Source organism: Pelophylax lessonae (genome assembly GCF_965119305.1).
Source record: "Pelophylax lessonae genome assembly, chromosome: 8".
In the NCBI taxonomy this organism is placed as follows: Eukaryota; Metazoa; Chordata; class Amphibia; order Anura; family Ranidae; genus Pelophylax; species Pelophylax lessonae.
In genome coordinates, this window is record NC_138775.1 from 169,879,150 (window position 1) to 169,905,160 (window position 26,011).

At 39.7% G+C, this 26,011-nt stretch overlaps 1 protein-coding gene across 7 annotated transcripts in view; it reads right to left on the reverse strand.

Annotated features, from left to right (window-relative positions):
- Positions 1 to 26,011, reverse strand: part of NTNG1 (netrin G1) — a 418,996-nt gene that overhangs the window by 220,721 nt on the left and 172,264 nt on the right. The window lies entirely within an intron of this gene.

Here is a 26,011-nt window from a genome sequence, read left to right on the forward strand (position 1 = left end):
AACAAGATACAGAACTGTAACAGAGGATTTTGAAATGGTAAATAGATAAATACAATTATCATAAAGACTAATATCACCATAATAAGCAATTATTGATAAACACTTTTTAAACACTTTTTGTGTGTAGATATATCATTACTTTCATTGATAATTTTGAAGAACATTTTGGACATTTTAATGAGTGTAATGTCAAGGGTCATACAAGTAGTTCTCCTAGCAGAAGAGAATGGTGGACTTTGTGGTAGCAGTGTTTAGTCTGTTTTATGCTTTACAGTATTATCCCCATGTAAGGTAGTAATGGTCAGTTCAATAACAAAGCTAAAAATCAGGTTGGATTTTTACCTAAAAAGAAAATATATTTCTTTTTATAATAATTTGAAAACATTATGCAGGTGTTTTACCCACCCAGGAACTTATCTGGACAAATAATGAAAACAAATGTAGTGGTATAACTCAGGGTTACTCAACCAGGGCTCCATGGAACCCAAGGGTTCCTCCAGATGTTGCTGGGGGTTCCTTGAGCAATGAGCAATTTCTGCCTCTCAGATAAGTTCCCACTGACACCATGCATAGTTTTAGCTATCTGAAGGAGATAATTCTTACCAATAATCACAAGTGTAAGGAGCATTCTTTACACTAGTGTACTGTATCATGAGTTGCAGATATAGCATTTTTAGCATGGGTCCCCTGAAACCGGAAATGTATTTCAAGGGTTCCTCCATGTTGAAAAGGTTGAGAAAGATTGGCATAACTACTTAAGTAAATAATGGGCTACATTCTTGAACCAAAGAGGCTGGTTTGATCTACCACCATACTGTGGGTCTCTCAGTGTGCAAGTACAAAATGTACAGGTACAGGCTTGTCAGGATTATTTGGCTTCTGCAGACGGTGGCTCTCAAGGGCCACTCTGATCTCACTATAATGTTTGTCAAAGCGACATTCATATCTACTGATTGTTTTTCCCACATATGCAAGGGAACAGGGACATATCAAAATGGAAATGCAATAAACAGTATTACAGTTATTTTATCCCCATATCACATATCTGTGTCTAGAGTGTGGATGGAAAATGAAAGGACCGCATATAAGATCACTACAGATGTTACATTTGCAACACCTGTAGCAGCCCTACCCTTGCATTTTACATGCCCTTTTTTTATTTATCAACTGGATCAGCATGCACTAATATATCCCTTAACCGCTTGCCGACCATATAGTATAGATATACTGTGGCAAGGCGGCTCTCCTGAGCTGGATCATGTACCTAGTGATCGCAGTCCTGCTATATGTCATGGACTGCGACATATACATGTACCTAGTGATCGCAGTCCCGCTATATGTCATGGACTGCGACATATACATGTACCTAGTGATCGCAGTCCCGCTATATGTCATTGACTGCGACATATGCATGTACCTAGTGATCGCAGTCCCGCTATATGTCATTGACTGCGACATATACATGTACCTAGTGATCGCAGTCCCGCTATATGTCATTGACTGCGACATATACATGTGCCTAGTGATCGCAGTCCCACTATATGTCATTGACTGCGACATATACATGTACCTAGTGATCGCAGTCCCGCTATATGTCATTGACTGCGACATATGCATGTACCTAGTGATCGCAGTCCCGCTATATGTCATTGACTGCGACATATACATGTACCTAGTGATCGCAGTCCCGCTATATGTCATTGACTGTGACATATACATGTACCTAGTGATCGCAGTCCCGCTATATGTCATTGACTGTGACATATACATGTACCTAGTGATCGCAGTCCCGCTATATGTCATTGACTGCGACATATACATGTACCTAGTGATCGCAGTCCCGCTATATGTCATTGACTGCGACATATGCATGTACCTAGTGATCGCAGTCCTGCTATATGTCATTGACTGCGACATATGCATGTACCTAGTGATCGCAGTCCCGCTATATGTCATTGACTGCGACATATGCATGTACCTAGTACGTGATCCAACACTTCCGGGCTTGGAGTGCGCGTGCGTGCTGCCGGCGACCCGCTCCCCCCCAAAGTAGTTAAGCACTGGTCAGGCACACATTTAACCCTTTGATCGCTCCTGATGGTAACCCCTTCCTTGCCAGTGTCATTAGTACAGTGGCAGTGCATATTTTTAGCATTGATCAGTCATTTATTATTTAAAGCGCAGAAAAAAAAAAAAAACGTAGAGGTGATTAAATACCACCAAAAGAAAGCTCTATTTGTGGGGATAAAAAAAAAGAAATACTATTTGTTTAGGTATATCATCGCACGACTGTGCAATTGTCAGTTAAAATAGTAAAGTGGCGTATTGCAAAAATGGCCTGGTCATGAAGGGGGGTAAACCTTCTGGAGCTGAAGTGGTTTTAAATTGCTGCTTCTTCAGTAGAGGTGCAATGTTGATTGTTTCACCTTATTACATACATCCTGATCATGCTTCAGAATTTAGGAGTGTCTATTTACAATTTTTCTAACACTTTCAGAAAGAAAATGATGAAACTGTGTTAATGGAAATCTATTACAATTTTGATCCCCAGGAACTCCTGTATTCATTTTCCGAACTGCAATAGAATTTCCTTATTTAAACATTTTTAGTTTCATTCTATCAGTCTGAGTATTATGATCCTCCTATTCAATGTAGATATGAAAAATTCCTATAAACTGTGATACTGAATGGGTTGTGATCATATGTCTGGGATAGGCACTTGTAAATTGCATAAAGGTATCCTATCTAGAACAGTGAACTCTTGAACAGTAATAGCTACATCAAGGAATGATACCTGTGACTGAGAAACCTCAGAGTTATACACAATGGAAGAAAAATAGAGTTCAGATACTAGAGAAAGTCTTCAAATTATTGTATATGCCCCTTCCAGATAAAAAATCTGACAGGGGTTCTAGCTATCTCGTACTCTACCAGGGAAAAGCGCAGTGGCGGCTGGTGTATTGGGGGCGCAGAGGCGCTGCTACCCCTATCCATGTGTCCAGCCCCCTAATCTACATGCAGCGCTCCGGACGCATTGATTCCAATGTTTTTTTTGTTTTTTTATAAGCACGTGATTAGAGCAAGAGGATCCAATAGGCATAAAAAAAGGGTGGGCTCAGGGTGCAGAGCTCTGTGCCCCGAGCCCACCCAGATGTGTGACAATAGCAAATGAAGATTTGCTATTATCACATGGATCCTCCTCCTAGCTAATCAGGAAGCGGGTCTTGAGACCTGTTTCCTGATTGGCCCGAAAGGAGAGGCCATGCTATTGGCCAAGAAGGAGGAGGGAGGAGACGTTGGGGGAATCCGCCGCCTCCTGCTCTCCACTTCAGTCCAGGGTGAGTGAGTCAGCGATGGGTGGGGGGGTGGTATGGTGTGTGAGCGAGCTGGTGTGGTCGAGGGGGGGGGGGGGTATGGTGTGGTCCGTCTGCCACCCCCCCCCCGGCCCATGGAGCATCAGCCGCCACTGGAAAAGCGTATTATTTATTTGTTGCTATGAGGAGAACCCCTTGCTTCCTATCTGCTAAAATGTTAGTAGGACAACAGAAAGTAAGGGTAAAGCTCCCTAATGGAACCACTGATAGCAATAAAAAGTAAAATAAAAAAGTTTGGCTAAACTTACATCTTAACCACTTCAATACAGGGCACTTTCACCCTCTTCCTGCCAAGGCCAATTTTCAGCTTTCAGCACCGTCACAATTTGAATGACAATTGCACTGCCATGCAACACTGTACCCATATGACATTTTTTTTAAAATTTCACACAAATAGAGCTTTCTTTTGGTGGTATTTAATCACCACTGTTCTTTTTTTTTTGCTAAACAAAAAAAGGCCAACAATTTTTGAAAAAAAAAAAATGTGTTTTCTTCATTTCTGTTACAAACTTTTGCAAATACGGTAAATAATCTTTCTTCATAAATTTAGGCCAAAATGTATTCTACTACATTTCTTTAGTGAAAATAACCCAAATCAGTGTATATTATTTATTCTGTAGGACAACAAAGTCCACACACTATAGTATAAATATATCTGAAAATCGATCAGTCCTGATGTACTGATGGCCTATCTCATTTCTTGAGACCCGAAAATGCCAGGACAGTACAAATAACCCCCAAATGACCTTTTGGAATATAGACAGTCTGAGGAATTTAGTAAGAAGCATGGCGCATTTTGTGAAGTTGTAATTTTCTCGAAAAGTTTTTTTTTCACATTTATTTTTGATTTTTTGCATACTGTCACCATATATATATATATATATATATATATATATATATATATATATATATATATATATATAATTATATATAATTTTTTTACATTTTTTTTACATATGTGACCAGAGCAAAACAGTGTTACCATAATAACTCTAGAAAGTTGATCATGATTTTTTTTTTTTTTTTTTACATACTATGATTGCTTATAGCAGTCAATTTCACTGCTATAAGCAAATGTTTTTACTGAATTACAGTGTATAGACACTGTGTATTGTTGTGAATAGCTGTGATTGGCTACAGCTAATCACATGCTACAAATGGGCTGTGATTGGCCCTGTCTGTAGCATGTAATAACTGTGACCAATCAAGCTAGCAACACAATTGTATACAATTAATTGTTTTCATTGTTTATTACTGTCATGTGGTCTGCTGTGATTGGTCACAGCGATCACATGGTACCCGCAGCGGGCCTCTACACTGATCAGTCATCCACGGGAGACAGATTTTACATTTCTACTGTTAATTCCTGTTTTTTTGCCTAAGCAAATAATGTCATACATCCCATGAGTCTTCAGGAGGGGAGGAGGGGTTTTCTCATTTAAGTGCGCCCTCCTGTCTGCATGCCTAAGCTAGGAGCAGATGGATTCCAGGAAATATATGCTACATGAATCATCTGCCCTTACTCAAGATGGTCTTGGCCAAAAATGCTGGGTAGGTGTTTTTTTAGGGTGATTTCTCAGGAAAATAAAGCATGGAGACAAGGATAAATAGAGGAGTTGTCTTTGAATATTAAAATTTGAATATATTGCATTTTTTGTTTGTAGTGCTCAGATGCAGTGTAGTTCCACTTTAAAGAGGAAGTAAACCCTCCTCTGACACTTCCACCTATAGGTAAGCCTATGATAAGGCTTACCTATAGGTACTGTAAATATCTCCTAAACATATACCGTTTAGGAGATATTTACCTTTCATGCAGCCAGTGACGTCACTGGCGCATGCGCTCTGAAGGAACGGCCGATCGTGCCGTTCCTTCAGAGCCCCGTGCCGTGACCGTCGGCTCCCGCGCGCGTGTGCGGGAGTGACGTCACCGCGGCTCCGGCCAATCAGATGGCCGGATGCCGCGATCCCGGAAGACGGGCGACTGGACATGTCGCCCGTCATAAAGGTAAGCGAGCGGCGTGGCGGGGGCTCATTCTAAGGTAAGTATTACATAATGAGCTAGTATGCGATGCATACTAGCTCATTATGTCTTTCTCTTTCAGGATGTAAAGAAAAAAAAAAATTCTCGGTTTACAACCTCTTTAAGCAAGAATTTCCTTGTATGGGAGACTCTGAATGGTGACAGTAGTTGTTGGACACCATTTCTTTACTTTTATTGACCTTCATCCCAGTTATATCATCTTTGCTCAGATCTTAAACAGGTTGGCCCATATTTAATGAAGAATTCCTTTTTCTAGAATGTAAGAGACGATGACCCAGCAATCCATAACCCTTTCTCTTTGAACTCTACTCTAAACCAAGGATGTTAACTTTGTAAAAGACTGAACAGAAGAAATAAAAAATCTATAAAAAAAAGTCTTATATCTATATAAGAAAAAAATATAAATATTTCATTCCTAACAATCCATAGAAGAAAGCCTGTCCTATATGCTTTAAAGTCACTGCAAATGTATCAGTATAATGAACTCTAGCCAAAGCATCCTCCTCCTGAAACCAAATTGAAGTTTCAGCATTGCATGGCTGCCTTAAAAAGATCAGTGGCAATTAGCTCTCTCAAGAGGAGCCAGAACAAGCAGATTCTGCTCCTGATGCTTTATTTACAAGATGCAGTTATAAATAAATTGTGTTAAAAAGAACAGAGACAGCATATTGATCCTTACGTGAATCTTCCATTATATTTTTTATTAAACAATGGCATTTTATTTTTCCCGTACATATACACCAACAAGGGAGGTAGTATTACTCAAACAATACTGATTTTTAAAAAGCAAAACAAACAAAATAATTTAACCCCTATATGCCAAAGAGATCTCACAAAACTATAGCAAGAAAACCTTAGATTACATATTACATTGCTAAGTTTAACCACTTAAGCCCCGGAAGATTTTACCCCCTTCCTGACCAGGGGGTAATTCGGCACTGTGTGAATTTAACGGACAATTGCACGGTCGTGCGACGCTGTACCTAAACGAATTTGACATCCTTTTTTCCCACAAATAGAGCTTTCTTTTGGTGGTATTTGATCACCTGTGCGATTTTTTGATCATGCGCTATAATCAAAAAAAGAGCGACAATTTTGCAAAAATAACAATATTTTTCACATTTTTTTATATGAAATTCCCCCCCCCCCAAAAAAAATTTAAAAATCTAATTTTTTTAAAATTTTTGGCCAATTTGTTTTCTGCTACCTATGTTTGGTAAAAAAAAATCACAATAAGCGTATTTTGATTGGTTTGCGCTAAAGTTATTGCATTTACTAACTAAGGGAAAGATTTTTGTCATTTTTTTTTTTAACGAGTAATGGCGGCGTTTTTTTTTTTTTGCGGGATTGCGACATTGCGGCGGACAGATTGAACCCTTGACTGACATTTTTGACACTTTTGGGGGTACCAGTGACATTACTACAGTAATCAGTGCTATACATATGCACTGTTACTGTAAAAATGACACTGGCAGGGAAGGGGTTAACTTTATTGGAGAGGGAGGGGTTAAGTGTGTCTCTAGGGGCGTGCTTCTAACTGAGCAGGGATGTGGCTGTGTGTGTAACAGCACAGATCAACGGTCCTACATAGCAGGACCGTTAGATCAGTGCTTTTACATAGGGAAGAATGACAGGCGGCTTTGTTTACATTAGCCGCCTGCCTTTCTCCCTTCACAGCGGACGATTGCGAGTCACCGGCGGACATCGGGTCTGCCGATCACACGCACGGAGGTGTCCGTGGACGAACCGAGGCGGGAGCACGCCTCCGGCGGCGCGCGCTCGCCCACTTTTGGCTCCCAGGCTAGTGACGTACCAGTACGTCACTTTGCCTGGCCGGGGCTGACCGCCGCAGTATATGTACTTGCGGCAGTCGGCAACCAGTTAAATAGTTAGGCTGATTTACATAAAAAGCACCACTCAGGGCTCATGCACATTGCAGCTCAAAAAAAAAAGCTGCAATTGAGCTTTTTTTTTTTCTCTGCCTAAAAGCTTGAAGAAGCGCGTGCATTTTTGTGCTCTTTTGCATTTTTTCATTGATCTTCTTCGAGCTTTTTTGAACTGTTAGGTAAATTGAATAAACCATGTTTTATGAGTGACACTTTAAGCTTGCATGTTACTAATGTTTTTACTCGAGAAAACAGGAAAAGATGGTCTGATGATCACAAACGCAAGATATGGCAGTTGCAGCCTGATGCAAATCAACCACCAACCTTCCTGTTTGATCAAAGAATAGACATTTGTGGTCAGAACCAGTTTGAACCAACAAGATTGCTGCAAGTTCCCTTTTTGTGTCAGTCACATGATGTTAACACCCATTTAACTATTAACTTACCATAAGAAGATATGGACACTGATTGGACGGTCACACCTAGGTTACAACCCAGAACACGCCTATGCCTTATGCAATATTCATTACTATAAAAAGCTTGAGTCCTTCATTTTTCAGTAGGATTTGCACGCACACAGAATGATTATTGTATCGTGTGTCTCCTCCATGCGCATAAAATAAAGCAAATTTACTTGTCTTTCTACAATCACTGGTATCAGTGTTGGGGGTAACTAGTTACAAAGTAACTAATTACAGTAACTACATTACTTTTTTTGGTAACTAAGTAAAGTAACTAGTTACAATAATAATATTGGTAACTACACTAATTTACTAGGCTATAGGAAGTAACTACACTACTTTACTAGGCTATAGGAACGTGCTTTCCTGCGTTACCCAAGCCGTGCGATACAATCGTTATTTCGAAGAATAGAGAGGGATGAAGTTTATGGCTTTTTGTTGCACTTTATGTTTTATTCAGTTTTTTCAGGTTTTGTTCTCATGTTTCCCAAAGCCTGTGTTTATACAATAAACTCTATGCAGAAAGAGTGTCATGTATCTTCTTCTACACCACAGGTGTCAAACACAAGGCCCGCGGGCCAAATCCGGCCCTCCAGGCCATTTTATGTGGCCCTCGCACCTCTCCTGTAGCTGCAGGAGAGCTCCAGTCCTCCTCCAGACCTTATACTTTCTGCTTTCCAGCAATGCCTCCAGCTTCTTCCCAGCAGCACCACAAGGTAAGGGAGGTGCACTGTGATATAAGGGAGGGTGGGGGACTCAACTTTTAATGGTGGAGAGGCTATTGATGTCTTATATAAGGGTAGGGGATGCTCTTGACATCTAGTCTTACAGATCCAACCGGCCCTTTTGAGGGCAATCATAATGCTGATGCGGCCCGCGATTAAATTGAGTTTGACACCCCTGTTCTACATGGTCAATTAAGAAAGAGGAAAGTAAAGTAATAAGTAGTGAAGTTACTTTTCAAATGCAGTAACTAGTAAAGTAATCTCATTACAATTTACAGAAGTAACTAGTAACTAGTAACTAGTTACATTTTTTGAGTAACTACCCCAACACTGACTGGTATCCAGCCTGAAGTTTTTCCAACATGAACACAAGCATTTTTTTTTTCACAAACCCTCCGCTTTTTTTGTGCATTTTCAAGGTTCTTTGAGCTTTTTCATGCTTTTTTGTGATTTTTCACATATTTTTGGGCACATTTCCCACATGGAAGAAAAATATATTTAAAATATATTTAAAAAAAAACATTTTTAATTTATTTTTCCCAAATATATTGGAAATATATTTGAAATGCTACAATTTTGGCCATATTCAATATATTTCAAAATTTTTTTCCCTAAATATATTGGAAATATATTTTCTTCCATATAGGTTGCTCGGAAGCTCCTCTCAAAAATGCGAGTTAAGTGGGGTTTTTTTTCTGCCTGTAAAAGCATATGCCTGTAAAATTGTGAAAAAGCCAAAGGGGTTTATTTACTAAAGGCAAATCACTGTGTACTGCAATTGCACTGCAAGTGAACTTCAAATTGCACTTGGAAGTGACGTAAGTGTAGATCTGAGGGGAATATCTGAAATGAGGGGAAGCTCTGCTGATTTCTATCATCCAATCATGTGCAAGCATAAATGCTGTTTTTTATTTTCCCTGCATGTCCCCCTCAGATCTAAAGCAACTGCACTTCCAAGTTCACTTGTAGTGCACTTGTAGTACACTTGTAGTACACAGTGGATTTGCCTATAGTAAATAAACTCCATAGTGTGCATGGACGCATGAGCTAACATGGAGAGAAGTTTCCAGGCATATAAATGATATGAGAGCCAAAAACGAGCTCAAAAGCCTGTAGGAGCAGCTTCTTCGAGCTTCTCTGAGCTACAGTGAACATGAGCCCTAAGGCTGCATTCACATGTCAGCGTATGATCGCGGGCAGAACCGCCGCGGTTCCGCCCGCGATTCGGAGATTTATTGCAAATAGCCCCCCAAACGCCGAGCGATGTTGCCGCGATTTACGCCCGCCGAATCGTGGCAACATCGCGCAAACAAAATCGCGGGACGCAATACGCTCCAAAGAAGCTCTTGTACTTTTTTGGAGCGTATTGCGTCCCGCGATTTTGTTTGTGCGATGTTGCCGCGATTCGGCGGGCGTAAATCGCGGCAACATCGCTCGGCGTTTGGGGGGCTATTGCAAATCAACGGGCAACTCTAGGCGTCCCGCGATTTGCAATAAATCTCCGAATCGCGGGCGGAACCGCGGCGGTTCTGCCCACGATCATACGCTGACATGTGAATGCAGCCTTAGTGTATCTAAATCCAAAACAAAAATGTATTATATTGGGATTTCCAGTCTCTAAATATAGTAATGGCACTGATTTTCTTTTTTTCCATTTTTTTCTCTTTTTTGCACCTTTTAATCCTGTGAAGAACATATTCCTATTTGGCTACACTCATTCCTCCACGTTATTTATGCAGGGAACTAAGGTGGCCAGGTTGGACCCCAAACATGTCTGCATTTGATCATCTCCATTACATGTGGTTATGATGGGACTAGTAGTTACACTAGTAGAAAGATAAGGCTGTTTGTGCTTTCTTCTCAGTTCACAGGAAGTGACAAGGACACCACATTTTTGGCAAGATCGACAGACATTTTCTGTAACTGCTGAAAAGGTTCTTCATCTAAAACAGAAATGATTTGCAGCCACCGCATGTAAGGACTGGTAATCTGCGATATCTACTTTTTTTTTTTTTTTTTTGGTTTCTCTACACTTTAAATACATTCATTATATATATATATATATATATATATATATATATATATATATATATATATATATATATATATTTAGTTTTAGGCAGATTAAAGAATGGTTAAAACACTTATACATTTTTTTTTGCTATGTCCAATGGGAAGATTTCCCCTCGCTTTCTCTACCAGGGGCACTTAAGGGAATTCCTTAAGTGTCCTTTAGAATTCCTTATTCTTGCTTCAGTAATAACAAAAACAATTTGGATTTCCCATCAGTTCTTGACCCACTGACAACAGTCACCAGGACAAAAAAAAGGCAAATCTCCCAAGCGGGGCTACCGAAATTGATAAAAACATAAAAAGGAGGTGGAGCGCTGCCATCAGTAAATATTCCAGTCTACTATAATACCTTTTTAGAGTCACCTTGTAAATGTACAGGCTCCGAATGGGAAATCGGAGTGACATCTCAAGGTTTTTATTGTAGACATTCCAATTGCACTTTATATTACAGTAATTATATAAGATAAGCAACTTTGGGGGTTTATTAGGGTTGGATTAAAAAGAATGATGTGAGCAGAAAAAAAGAGTGAATCTGCCCAGTGAGAACAGAAAAGTCCAAACAGGGCTTCTAATTCCACCCCACTCTATCCAAAATTAAAAAAATAAAAGATTTTGGGCTCTAAATACATTTTAGTTATAGTTATAATTATATAGTATAATTGTTGAGTATTTGTCACAGACACCTTTAAAAAACTCATATTAAGAACAATATTTTCTTAAAATCCAGGATACCTATTTACTGTATAGTCTATGTGCTTATATTGCTTTCGAGGGAAGAAAGAATAAGGTGGTGGTAAGCTTTGCACTGGCCTGTGCTTTGTCAGGAACAGAAAACAGACATGTTTGGTTTGTTTCGTTCCAAATAATTATTCGGACAAATGTTTCATTATCCGGAGATTCAGATGTATCCAAATCGCTGAATTACAGTACAAACTAATTTTACCAATTTCTCAGAACAACAAAACAAAACAAAATTTGTCAGAATTTCCGAAATTCTAATTAACCAGTTCTGTGCCGGAAGGATTTGCCCCTTAATGACCAGGCCATTTTTTGCGATTCGGCATTGCGTTACTTTAACTGAAAATTGCGCGGTCATGCAACACTGTACTGAAATAAAATTGGTGTCGCTATAAACAAAAAAAGAGCGACAATTCTGAAAAAATCAAACAATATTTTCCACATTCTGCTATATAACATTCCCCCAAAAATTATTTAAAAATCAACATTTTTTCATCCTTTTAGGCCAATTTGTATTCTGCCACATATCTTTGGTAAAAAAAACATTGGAATAAGCGTATATTGATTGGTTTGTTAAAGTTATCGTAAAAGTTACAAACTAGGGGAAAGATTTATGTCATTTTTATTTATTTATTACTAGTAATGGTGGCAATCTGCGATTTTTAGCGGGACTGTAACATTGCGCTGGACAGATCGGACCACCAACTGATATTTTTGACACTCTTGGGGGGACCAGTGAAATGACTACAGTAATCAGTGCTAAAAATATGCACTGTTACTGTAATAATGACACTGACAGGGTTAACACCAGGGGTGATCAAAGGGTTAAGTTGCTGCTTGGCTACACCTATTAAGAACCTTTATTCACTTCGTAGACCAGTACTTGTTATTTATATATAATTTTTTCATATTGTGCATTTACAGATTTGTTGGTGAGCCGCCTAGCTCACACAGCACTTGATTGTCACCAGCACTTATTAAGGACTTTTATCTACTTTGCAGACTAGTATTTATGATTTATATGTAATTTCTACATATATTGTGTATTCACATTTTTTTCTAGGAGCTATTTAGCCCACACAGTTTATTTGTTGAAGTACTTCAGCACAGTTTTTTTTGCATTAGCTAGGATTACATCCATCTATGTATTAGTGTATATATACTCCTACGTCTCTAGCTTTTATCTATTGGTATCGAACAGCACAACACCATCAATGCACTTTATGCTATACATAGTAAAATGTTGAAAGAAAGATAATACTTTTATTAATTAGAACACTTCACATTTTTTGAATAAACGTATTATTAATACAATCAAGATCAATGAGTATAAAGAACAAAGAGATGTTTGGTCACTCTGACTGAGCTCCAGAGATCCTGTGTGTAGATGGGACAATTTTCGAGAACGAGAACAGCAAAGACAATCATCACTGCAGGCTTCTACTGATGCGGCCTTTATTATGACATTTTTTATGTCATTTATTACATTTATTATGACTTTATTATGGCTAGATGAAAATGGAAGCCTCTCCTCATTGCAAAACACATAAAAGTCTTCTTTGAGTTTTCAAAACAGCACCCAAAAGACTCAGAGACTGCCAGGAACACACATTTTTCTCTAGTTTGAAGAAAAAGAAATATAGATTTTCTTTGCCTCAAGTGTAAATGTTATTTATATAGGAAACCCCGTCTCCGCTCATCATCAATTGCCCAATACCATCCCAGCAGGGAAGCATGGTAGTGGCAAGCAGTGTCCTGCTGTGGGGTTGTGTGTTTTCCAGCAGCATTATAGACTGCTCTGGGACAGGTAGACTTTTCAGGGTCCATGGTTTGAGGCTCTAAAAGAAAATCTCTTGCACAACAACACACAGCACTCCGGACCTCAGGCTGGGCTGAATGTTCTTCTTCCTTCCAACATGACAATAATCTTAAGCATACAACCTAGACCAACCCGGAGTCCCTAAAGCTGGCCATAGATGGTTCATTCTAATCTTGGTAAGACTCAGTACAGAAGGTACTGTTCCTGTTCAGTCAGTTCCAAAAGCAAAATTCACTTCTTAAATGTAAAAATTTCAGCTGCCTCATTTAAATAAAAAAATAAAAAAATCGATGATTTTAAATCTGAAAAATAACGGGAAGTTTGAAGAAAAAATACATAGAACAAATTCAGAATATGAATTCAGAATATTAATCGTGAATACAAGTTGAACGAATCAACCGAATTATGAAACTAAATAACTACTGTAGTTATTTAGTTTCATAATTCGGTTGATTCGTTCAACTTGTATTCACGATTAATATTCTGAATTCATATTCTGAATTTGTTCTATGTATTTTTTCTTCAAACTTCCCGTTATTTTTCAGATTTAAAATCATCGATTTTTTTTTTTATTATTTAAATGAGGCAGCTGAAATTTTTACATTTAAGAAGTGAATTTTGCTTTTGGAACTGACTGAACTGGAACAGTACCTTCTGTACTGAGTCTTACCAAGATTAGAATGAACCATCTATGGCCAGCTTTAGGGACTCCGGGTTGGTCTAGGTTGTATGCTTAAGATTATTGTCATGTTGGAAGGAAGAAGAACATTCAGCCCAGCCTGAGGTCCAGAGTGCTGTGTGTTGTTGTGGAAGAGATTTTCTTTTAGAGCCTCAAACCATGGACCCTGAAAAGTCTACCTGTCCCAGAGCAGTCTATAATGCTGCTATGAATACCGAATATGAAGCCTGTGTAGCACCCTCCTAGGTAGGTGCTAGGAAAAAGCATAAAGGTGGCCCTGTCTGCATATAAGGGGGGCCTGATCATTCAGTTAGGCTGTCACATGTTTCAAGGTGTGACCTGTTGAGGCTGGGGAGTTCCCCACTGTTTACAATGAGGGCTCTGATTTGACAGTGGAGGAAACCTAGCAAATAGCACACCAGGGCTTATGGCTATCTCAGTGGGCGGAGTTTTCCGCAATGCCCCCTTTGATGAGTTATAAGTCTGAGAGGAACATGTGACAGGGTGTCTTTGGTGGAAAGTACAGTCCCAGGAGGAGGGTGATGGCTGTATCTACTCCTATCAGCAGTTGAGAAGGTGTCCTGGGCAGTCGGCCTAGAGGACGAAGGTTGAGCTGGGTTCAGAGAGGGATCCGAGTGGAGCTGCTGGGCAGAAGTTTCGGGGAAAAACAGTGTCGTGAGTACTTGAAACCGCCCAGGGGTCTGCCTAGGAGAGGGGACCACTCCAGAAGGACAAAGGGATCCGGGAGCCAGCTAATTAGTAGAGGGGGCTTAGGAAAGGGGGTGCCAGTGTCTAAGCCCTGATGATAAGAGAGTGAAAGGGGGCGCCTGTGTGGGCCCTGAATTGTTCAGCAGTGCAGCAGAGTATACAGCTACCTCAGTAAGGAGTGCTTAAGAGAGCTTAAAGAGGACTTCTTCATTAAGGAAAGCAGTCAAAAGTCAGTTCAGCATTAACAGGCAGCAAGCCAGCGTTAACCGTGTTAATCTGTGTTGACCGGCATCCAGCCCACGTCAAGTAAGTGCCAAAAGGCATTTTTCAGTTGTCCCTAGCAATTTGTGCATAGTTGAGCCAAAGGAGTATCCCACTCATTCCCTTCTCCCATCCAAGTTCTCAATAAATATAAAAACCAAAAGATACTGGACTGGTCATTGTCTCAGTGCTCACACTTGGAGAAACATGCACAACATGGTACTTTTGTTGCAGCCGGTGACCCAGGGGGACCCATATCCAGCAAAACGGCTGGGAATTTGCCAGACCTGAATACGAGTTGAACGAATTAACTGAATTGCCCAAACTAAATAACTATATTAATGAATCTAAATGAAACGAAACAAAACAAACTTTTTCGTCGTGCACATGTCTAACAGCTAGTATCAGCAATTAGTAAATCCCAACAGCTCTTGAATCCTGACTCTGCCTTACAATTTAACTTTTCTTTCCTGAATATTGTAACTCACCCCCACATACTCCCTTTTAGATTGTAAGCGCTCATGAGCAGGGCCCTTCTAACCCTCTTGTCTTAAATTGTATTGTAACTGTACTGTCTACCTTTATTGTAAAGTGCTTGGAAAACTGGTGGTGCTATATAGATTCTGAATGATGATAATAATAATAATTATATTAATAAATCAAGTGCATTCTGTGACTTGTCATTCAAGGTGCTCTAAAATTTGATCCCATAATCCAAACCCATGGATAAGGAAGGTTAAAAATGTCACCCCAGTATGACTGCATACACCCTTCACCTACCAACTATGTATCTAGGTACATTTTTCTCATATATTAAACACATTAAATGGTGCATTGGTTAGCTGTAAACTTTTTTGCTCATTGTTTGGGCCTATTGGATTTATTTTTGTAGCTGTTTTTTTGGCATAATTAATCACCTCCTCAACATATTAAATCATTATCCACTTGTTAAAAGGGGAGCTAATTTCTATGCTTGCCAAGGATTTATGTAGCATTCCCTATGAAAGAATATGCAAAATGAGCCTAAGGTTTCATGTACACAGGCTTGGAATTTTAAAGTAGCTCAAATCAATCCAATGCAAAGTAACACAGCACATATGCATGCATTTGCTCCAGCTTTGAAGTGCTTTGAGATCCATTGGGACTGTTTTGTATTTACACATTTATACTCCCCTATACACACACACACTGCAAATATTTCAGCCCTTTTATAATTATCTATCATTGCTAGACTTTACAGCTTTAGGTTTAACATATGAATATAGGTTAATTTAAGTTAATCTGTCCATTTAAAACAAAGAAAGCTACTACTAAGTATAAAGTGCACTAAGGGCAAATTAACTTGACTTCTGGATGTTCTGAATGTAAAGCTACACTTCTTTGCAGGGACAGAGCTTACCCAAATCACAGCTTCTGGTTCACCATGGGCCAAAGAGAGAGTCTATCATAGTGATGGACCAAAAGTAGCTGAGGACAAGGAGGGAGCTGCTAAGCTTTGACCAGAGGCCCCACTTATGGTCCTGCAACGGGGCCTCTTTCTTCCATCTTGGTTAGGGTTGCCACCTTTTCTTCAAGCTAAACCTGAAGACCTTAGCAGCGCACAGCAAATTATTTTTGTAGTATACACTATACCTATATTTTGTAATTAAATAACAATTCTAATTGTATATATTTAAACACAAGAGTCCACCCTTGCATCAGAGTCCACAGATTTCCCTCTTTACATCTGAAGCCACAGAGTTCTGCTTTACATCTGAATACGCAGAGTTTCCCATTTACTTCTGCATCCACAGAGTTCCCCTTTACATCTGAACATGCAGAGTTCCCCTTGACATTTGAATCCACAGAGTTCTCCTTTACATCTGACCTCACAGAGTTCCCTTACACTGTATGGGGGAACTCTGCAGACTCTGATATAAGGAAGAACTCTGGGGACTTGGATTTATCAAAGAACAATGAGAACTCTGAAGTAGGGGGGGCACCACAGACTGTGGTGTACAGGGTAACTCTGATATAAGGGGGTTCCTGGTAAACGAAGAGCTCACTTACATCATCATTTCCAGCATTCTCCTTTAATCAGTGTTCACAGAGCCCCTGTTACTATATAGTCTGCAGAATTTCCGTATGCGCTGTAAGGGCCCTTTTACACGAGTACCGCTTATTGTTCTCTATGGGGAGGTGGATGTAAAAGACATGTGTCCGTTTACACCCGCCTGCAACCATGGATCGGATTGCCAGTCAGATGTAAACAGACCACCTGTCCAATTAAATGACCCTCTTATAGAGAACAGTGGGCTGTGTCCATGTCCGCTCTGCACAAGTGGAGCAGAGACATGGACCTGTCATCTGCCTAAATACTCCTCAAGTGATTCAGAACCAGTGCACAAAGCAAGGTCCATAAAGACATGGATGAGGGAGTTTGAGGTGAAGGAACTTGACTGGCCTGACCTCAACCTGATAGAATACCTTTGGGATAGATTAGGGCGGAGACTGCGAGCCAGGCTTTTTTGTTCAACATCAGTGCCCTACTTCACAAATGCACTTCTGGAAGAATGGTCAAACATTCTCATAGACACACTCCTAAACCTTGTGGACAGCCTTCCCAGAAGAGTTGAGGCTGTTAAAACTGCAAAGGGTGGGCCAACTCAATATTGAACCCTACTGACTACGACTGAGATGCCATTAAAGTTCATGTGCATGTAAAGTCAAGCGTCCCAATACTTCTGACAAAATAGTATATTTCTCTGTATTTAGCTGTTTTACTGGAGTCAAACATTAACGTTTCCGAGTTGTGAGTTTTTTTTGGTCTCAGTAACTCTTTAAAAAGGTGGTACAAGAGTCCTTCAGTGACTTTGTCATTCTTATGAAATGCTATAAGCATGTGAAGCTGAATTCATGGAAGAGCAAAATAACAAAGAAAAATCTGAATTGATGTCTGAATAAGATGATTCAGTTAGCTAAAAATCCACTTTCAACTGAGTTGATAAATTCCAGTGTGCGCAGCATAGGAGGTAAAAAAACATATTTTTCACTAAGAGGCTGATATTTCCAGAACTCAAAGTCTTCCGGTGAACTCAAGAGATGTTGGGATTTATTCAGACTTGAAAACTCAACCTTATATAAAACATCTGATTTGTCAGTAAAGTTTACACGAACACTCAGCAAAAGAACAGTTTATACACAATTTGAAATGCAACTATAATTTTTAAGGCTGGTTACACACTATACAACTTTTGTTGTTCAAATTCCTTCAGATTTACCTATGTAGTACAGGGGCCTGCCTAATTGCATACATATAGACAGTGTTTAGATTTGACCTCATATTATATGGTTTTGGTAAATGTAAAGGAAAAAATCTAAAGTAAATTATATAGTGTGTATCCAGCCTAACAGTTTTCCAGGACAACTTTAGAATAAACAGCTGTTTCTGATCACTTTGTATAGAAGATAATAATAACTGGTAAAAAAAAAAAGGGAAAACAATTGCGCTAATCCAAAAATAAAATAAAAGCAGCAACCTCAAGTGAGACTAGCACCCAAAAAATGTCCAATATAAAATAAGTTGCGCTGTGGATGATGTATACAAGTTGATTGTATGGTGAAATAGTAAAAGATCCGAATAATGTCCAGAATATGGAAACAAAAACGGGTAACTTGTGCAGGTACCGCTTACCGGAAATATGATAAACAAAGGCCCATCAGTATGTTCAAATACGTCCTAGGGATGAGGTCCAAGTGGACTACCAGGTTCCAACGCGGATCCAGACAATCAGAAGATCAAATGCAGAGAGGAAAAAAAAGCCGCCGGCCGGACGGCTCCGCTCGCCCGTCCCTCGTGGACAGCAACGTGTAGGTGACGTCAGCACGCCGTGACCTGACGCGTTTCATCAAAGATGATATTCTCAAAGGTACGGAATAATAATAATAACTGGTACCAACCTCTAATATGCAACCTCTGGATGGCTATCTTATCTTACAAACCAAGTCACATCGTCAGCAATGGCTTGCAGTTGAGAAATATACAGAACAAGCAAACCACCTACAGAAGCAAGTGCAAATGTAGTGCAAATTAGGTCACTACTTAGGCTGCCAGGTGATTAGCCCCATAGCTGGCAACAACTCACCAGCCACAGGATCACCAGGTGACCACACCTTTTCCTATATAGTATCTTCCTTACTGGTTGGACCTTCAAGATAGCCCCTTCCCCAGCAGGTTCCCTCACTAGCAAGTGACATTCTATAGAGTTTAGAGCCAGCAACAAAATATTTCCATGATTTGAAATGGTTGCCTCACTTTGGTCATTCTTTTTCTGCCCCTTATTTAGCAGGGGATTTGCAGCAGTTTGTGCATGTGTTTGCAAGTTTGTAATCGTATACAGCTGACTGCACCTGTTTTTTTAGCCACTTGTGAAAGGGTTGCCATTTTACTTGGATGTGCTCCCTGACAGCGTTGCTGTGTAAAGTTTGTTTTGTGTTCTGTGTGCCTGTGGTGAGGCCCAGGGTTAGATCCCAAGCCTGGAGGGTATCATAACTCTGTATGTAGGATGCATACCTGAAGGCTTTGTGGGCCTAAACAGTCCTGCTAGAGTCAAACAGCTGGAATGGGGAAACATTCAAACCTCTTGTATAGTGTTTGTCACACTCCAGTTAATACTATGTGATGCTCCCAGTGGCTGTTAAGGAAATTGCAGTAGAAATCCCTAGAATAGCCTGTCCTACCATTAAAGTGTCACTAAACCCACATCATAAACAAATATCAATAAATGCTGTATTACATGCTGTTCATACTCACTCAATCACTATGAGATTTATTTTCCGTATTCTGCAAAAAACCTGGTTGATCCTGCTGCTCTCTATCTCCACCTTCTGCTCATATCCCCAATTCAGCTAGGGATTTTGCAACTGTGTTGGCAGCTCTGCACATGCTCAGTTTTCAATGAGTTTCTATGCTGAGCGTCTCCTCCCTATCACATCTGAGCAGCCCATATGACTATAGACCATATGGGCGTATACACAGTGGTAAATGACAGCCCACTCCCTCCCTCCTGCTCCATGCCCACTTACCAGCTAAACACAATGATGGTGGGACATTGCATGTAGATTAATGATGGCTTCACCTCCCTTTTATTCTAAGACAAAGGCTGGAGAGGCGTGACACAGCCATTGACTGGCAGAAATCCACCCACACCATGGTATTTACACAAAATAATAACAATTTAATTTCAAATATATATTTGTATACTAATTTAAAACAGTTTACTGATATTATTATTTTTTCTACACTATTTCAGAGGCTGTTTTTTTTTTTTTTTATTTGAACATGTGAAAAGCAGCAAAGGACTAGAAGCTCCTCCTGCTTATGTTTCCCTGCAGACAGGCTGGGAAAGATCAGGGTCATGGGACAGCTGTATATAGATTAGGAAAAAGGTACTCAGATTTTTTTTTTTTTTTATTAAAATAATTACAGTGTCATCATCTACAGAAGGGACAATGTAAATTAATCAGTATGTGTTTAGTATTACCTTAAGTTGATTTAAAGAGTGTAGAACTGCAACTAGTCTAGACCTGCATTCCTTCCTTCCCAAGATTTGCCAACATCAGGTAGAAAGCTGTAGCCGAGGCTCAGGATCTCTGGATTACCTTGGTGCAACAGCATCAGTAAATGTAAAAGCGTTGCCAGGAGAGGGTCATCTCACATGGCCCCCTAAAACATTCTCACGCAACAGTTGTCATTCAAAGTACCCATGGACCTTCCTGTGCAAAATGTAAGACGTGTCACACACATCTACTACCAGCACACTGATCTGCAGCCTGCTAGAATTAATTGTTGGCCCATTGAAGTCGCTGGGGATTTTGCAACCGCCTACTTGCAGAGCAGTGCAGTGAGAGGAGCATGCCGACTGTTAACCTTTACACATAAAGGTCTTTGAAAAAGGGGCCTGGATAGTAAATGTAAGGTATTTAACAATACTTACCTCATTGCAGTCCACAGACTTGCTCCTTGAAAGTTTACCCTAAAGCACACACCGGAAAGGTATGTTTTCTATTGTAAAAGAAGAAAATGGTCGCACACCACCACGGAATCCAATGAAGAAAAGTTCCTTTATTCACATACATGGTACAAGGTACAGCAGGGTGGGACAGTAGACACATTTCACACGACTACTACGTGCTTGTTCACTACTAGTGTATTATGTGAAAAAAGGAACTTTTCTTCATTGGATTCCGTGGTGGTGTGCGACTATTTTCTTCTTTTATGCTTCTCCTGGTGGTGAGCCGAGGTTCAGCACCCACCTTGAATCGTGGACTTTGACTAGCCTGAGCGTTGTTATCTCTCTTCAATGTTTTCTATTGGCCAAGCAGAAGGAGGAAATTTATGAATCAAACCACGATCTTATAGTCGAGTGGAGACCTACACTTTCTCATTGCGCCTATTTTATACTTCTATGCAAAGTTAATAAATTACTTCCACTATGGTCAGAAATGAATGCATGAGGTTGACCTGCCCTGCAAAAGGCTGGATGCTCTCTATTTATTTATTAGAATGTAACAGCAGATGGTTGCATTGACCGATATGATAAACGGTATGTTTAAAAACCCATTTCCCTTGTTTTGATTTCAGCTCAATGTATCGCTGATCTATCATAGACAGCTGGGAAACTCAGCAACACACAAAGTGGTGCTATGAGGTTTTCTTGTAAAGTAGCTGGAGATGAGTTTTGACATGTCTTGGAAAGAGATTAAAAAACTGTCAGGGTGAAGATGCCAGTGAGGTGACAAGAAAGACGAGCTCGTCCTTCAGGAACAAAGAAAAAAAAAAAAGGAAAAAAAAGAAGGCCCTTTCGCTCCTAATTTCATCAGCAAAATGCTTTTATTGAAATCGATACGAAGCAAATTAGAATCTCCCAGCAAATGTGCAGAAAATCAATGAGAGGCAGGTGTTATAGTGAGGAGGGCAAGTTCTGTGGGTGGATTGATGTGCTGAGAGATGTTGAAAGAAGGAATGAAACGGATGTACACCATTGGCTTGGCAGGTCACTCAGGGATCATTTGCAATATTTGCATTACAAGTAATGGGACAGTCTTCCTTAATATTGGAAGTACCCTTTCATTATTTGTAGCTCAGATGAAGCAGGCTTCATTGCGTTGCTTGCTGTAATGTGGCAAAGAATTAACAGAAGAGCAATAAGTTAGCCTATATCGTTTACAGTCACCGGCATGTAATGATGAATCTGTGTATTGGCAAGCCATCAGCATTTTTACACATATGCGATTTTTCATTTATGTTTGTTCTGTATTATATATATATATATTATTATACACATCATGTACCATCACTGCTGCTGTATTCGTTTATAATAGATGTCAATACCTGATTGATTCTCTTCTTTAATGATATGCTTACATTGACTTCCACTAATTGCTTTGAAGCCAGTAAAGAAACTTCAATCTAACTCATAGAAACTGGAAAAATCTGATGAGTTTATCATAAACGATAATACATAATGGACAATTGTCTGTAATGCAATTTCCCCCACCCCAATGAGTGCAGAGCACTAGTTTATATACTTACCTTCTTCCTTCACCTAGCAGTTTTTGCTGTGCTACCCTGCCTGGTACCTCAAGGCCTTTCCAAGAAAATGTCCTATCTGTAGTGCGCATGTGTGCATGGCCACCTTCATTTCTATGGGTAACTCATACTCTGCTGGACTACTGGAGACCTCTATGGGTATAACTTAGAATAGAATAGAAATGAATAGGGCCACAGTGAAGACCCAGCAGGAACATATTTGCTAGAATAGCTACTTGTCATTGGGCACACAATGAAGAATGCCCCCCATTAACTACTTTGCCATCGGAGGATTTTGCTGTCTTACGTCCAGGCCACTTTTTGCGATTCGGCACTGTGCGACTTTAACTGACAATTGCGCTGTCATGCAACGCCATACCAAAACGAAATTTACATCCTTTTTTTCCCACAAACAGAGCTTTCTTTTGGTGGTATTTGATCACCTCTGCGCTTTTGATTTTTTGCGATATTAATAAAAAAATGCAAACATTTTGAAAAAATAACAATATTTTTCTTCTTTGACAGTTAAAAAATATCCAATATATTCAATTTTTGTCATATATTTAGGCCAAAATGTATTCAGCTATATGTCTTTGACAAAAAAAATTCTCAATGAGAGTATTTTTAACTGCTTTAAGACCAGAAGATTTTACCCCCTTCCTGACCAGGCCATATTTTGCGATTCGGCACTGCGTTATTTTAACGGACAGATGCACGGTCGTGCAATGCTGTACCCAAATTAAATTTATGTATTTTTTTCCCCACAAATAGAGCTTTCTTTTGGTGGTATTTGATCACCTGTGCAATTTTTACTTTTTGCGCTATAAACAAAAAAAGAGCGACAATTTTGAAAAAATAACAATATTTTTCAAATTTTTTTTATATGAAATTCCCCTCAAAAAAATGTAAAAATCTAAATTTTTTAACATTTTAGGCCAATTTGTTTTCTGTTACATATTTTTGGTAAAGCCCCATCTTTGTCCAGCGATGTCCATGAGTCCCTCGGCCGTCTGGGACTCTCCCTCCTGATTGGCTGAGACACAGCCGTGGCACCATTAGCTCCTGCGGTTGTCAAACATCGTCAGTTAGCCAATCCGCAGAGATAGGGGGCAGGGCTGAACTGCAGCTCAGTGTCTGAATGGACACACAGAGCTACAGCTCGGCTCAAATGCCCTCATAGCAACCTGCTTGTGGTGGGGGCACTTGACAAAAGGGAGGGGCTAGAACAGTGAGCCTTGGCATTTCAGATGTTTTGGAACTACATTTTCCATAATGCTCATGCACTCTGCAGTGTAGTTGGGCATCATTAGAAATTTAGTTCCATAACATCTGGGGTGCCAAGGTTCACCATCACTGGGCTAGGAGCAGCGAAGAGGGACCTGAGAAGAGGAAGATCTGGGCTGCTCTGTGCAAAACAGTGTTTCTTATTTAAAAAAAAAAAAAAAAAAGACTTTACAATCACTTTAACTCCAGCCTGATTCAATTTTTAGTACTGTGTGGAAGTTTAAAGCGTAATTCCACTTTTGTTGAGAAAAAACCTTCCCCTCTAGGTGATCTATGTACAACACAAGGATTTTAACACATTTGCAGATTCCTACCCTTTGTTATTCTGAAGAAATCCCTGTTTGTTCCTTTGTGCCTCTGTGCTGAGTGGGTCAAATGGGAGTGGTTTAATAATTATCTGTCAGCTGTGGCAGCTGCAGGGCTCTAATGAGGAATGCTGCTGGGCCTGCATCCCTTTAGATGTTTTCCTATTGGGAGTTTCTTACCAAAAAATACATTTTTGTTGCAGGGGATGCCAGAAATCTGACTTGTATTTTAGGCAGACTTCTGGGAAAATTGGTGAGCCAATCACACAAGCAGGAAATGATGTTTCTGGGGTGTGGTCAGTACACATTCTGTGTACAGAACAGCTCCAGGTAGCCATATTGTATTACATTTTCAGAAAGTTACAACAGCTGCAGATTGAAAAGGAAAGGTCATTTTTAATAACATTCAATTACAAAATTATTTGTGTCTCAATTGTATACACTTTAGTTTTTTTTCTTTATTTGCTATTTTCTTCCCCACGAAAGTGGAGTTACCCTTTACCGCTTCCTTTACCCCTGGACGTCATATGGCATGCAGGAATTTAAGTGGGCATATCTAAATGAGGCCTGCAGCTGCAGGTCTCATTCAGATATTGTTTTTTTTCCGCTAGCGATTTCCTATACCATGAGAACAATTATAGTGACTTTTAAGCACAGCAGCTTAATCATTCTTACAACCGGTGGGAGGGGACAAATCCGCTCCCTCCCGACGCCCTCCGGTGCTTCTACCGGCTCTCCCGTGCGATTGGCAAGCCGGAGAAGGAATTTGCCGGCGGTGGAAGTACAGCATAGAGTCTGCCGAGGACCAGATGGTCCCCGGCAGTCTCTATGACTCTCGAAGCCTGGGCGCGACATTATGACGTCACGCCCAGCCTGGCAGTTGTCAATACTGCCTTGATCTCAGATAATTTTTTTTTTTTTTTTAAGGCTTTTTAGCCTGTAGGAGAGATCTGAGGTCTTATTGACCCCAGATCTCCCCATAAAGAGAACCTGTCATGTACTATTCCTATTACAAGAGATGTTTACATTCCTTGTAATAGGAATAAAAGTGGTCAAAAAAAAAAATTAAAGGGAAAGTAAAAAAAAAAAAAATGGTAAAGTGCCCCTCCGTCCCCGGGTGCTCACACGCAGAAGCGAATGCATGCGTACGTCACGGCCACATATGTAAACGGCATTCATGTGAGGTATTGCCATGAACGTTACAGTGAGAGCAACCATTCTAGACCAAGACCTCCTCTGTAACTCTAAACTGATAACCTGTAAACATTTTTAAAACCTTGCCTATGGAGATTTTTAAGTACTGATGTTTGGCGTCATTCTACGAGTGTGCGCAATTATAAAGCCTGACATGTTAGGTATCTATTTAATTGGCATAACATCATCTTTTACATTATACAAAAAATTGGGCTAACTTTAATGCTTTGTTTTTTTTAATTCATAAAACTGATTTTTTCCCAAAAAATTTCCACGTGACATAAAAAGTTGCAATGACTGCCATCTTATTCCCTAGGGTCTCTGCTAAAAAAAAAAAAAAAAACATATATAATGTTTGGGGGTTCTGAGTAATTTTCTAGCAAAAAAATTATTTTTACATGTAGGAGCTGAGTGCTAGAAATGGCCCGGTATGGAAGTGGTTAAATATCGATCAGATTTTTATTTATTTTACTTATCCCTTTGGTGAGATTTTCCTTCACCTCCTGTCCATGTGATACCAGGACAAGAAATGGGGAAAACCTTTTCAGCATTTATAAGCCTTTTCTGATATAATGAAAAAATGGCTTACAGAGAATCTAACGTCTTTTTGCTCTATCCAAAGCAAAATAAAACATCTTGGCTCCAATTGGGCTTTTAAATGGGGTACTTCAGTACAAGGCAAAGCAGCTTACGGAAATGTAAATATAAAAAGATAAAGGCAACTGAAGTAGTATAAAAATATTTTCCTATAAAATGTAAGCTTGATTTCCAACTTTCTGCCCTTGTATAGCTGTTGGCCTTTTCATGTACAGTAATAGAGTGTCTCTATGTTCAGTAATGCAGCTCTGGGGGCAGGAAGGGCAGATTCAAACTAAAATTTTACAGCAAAATTC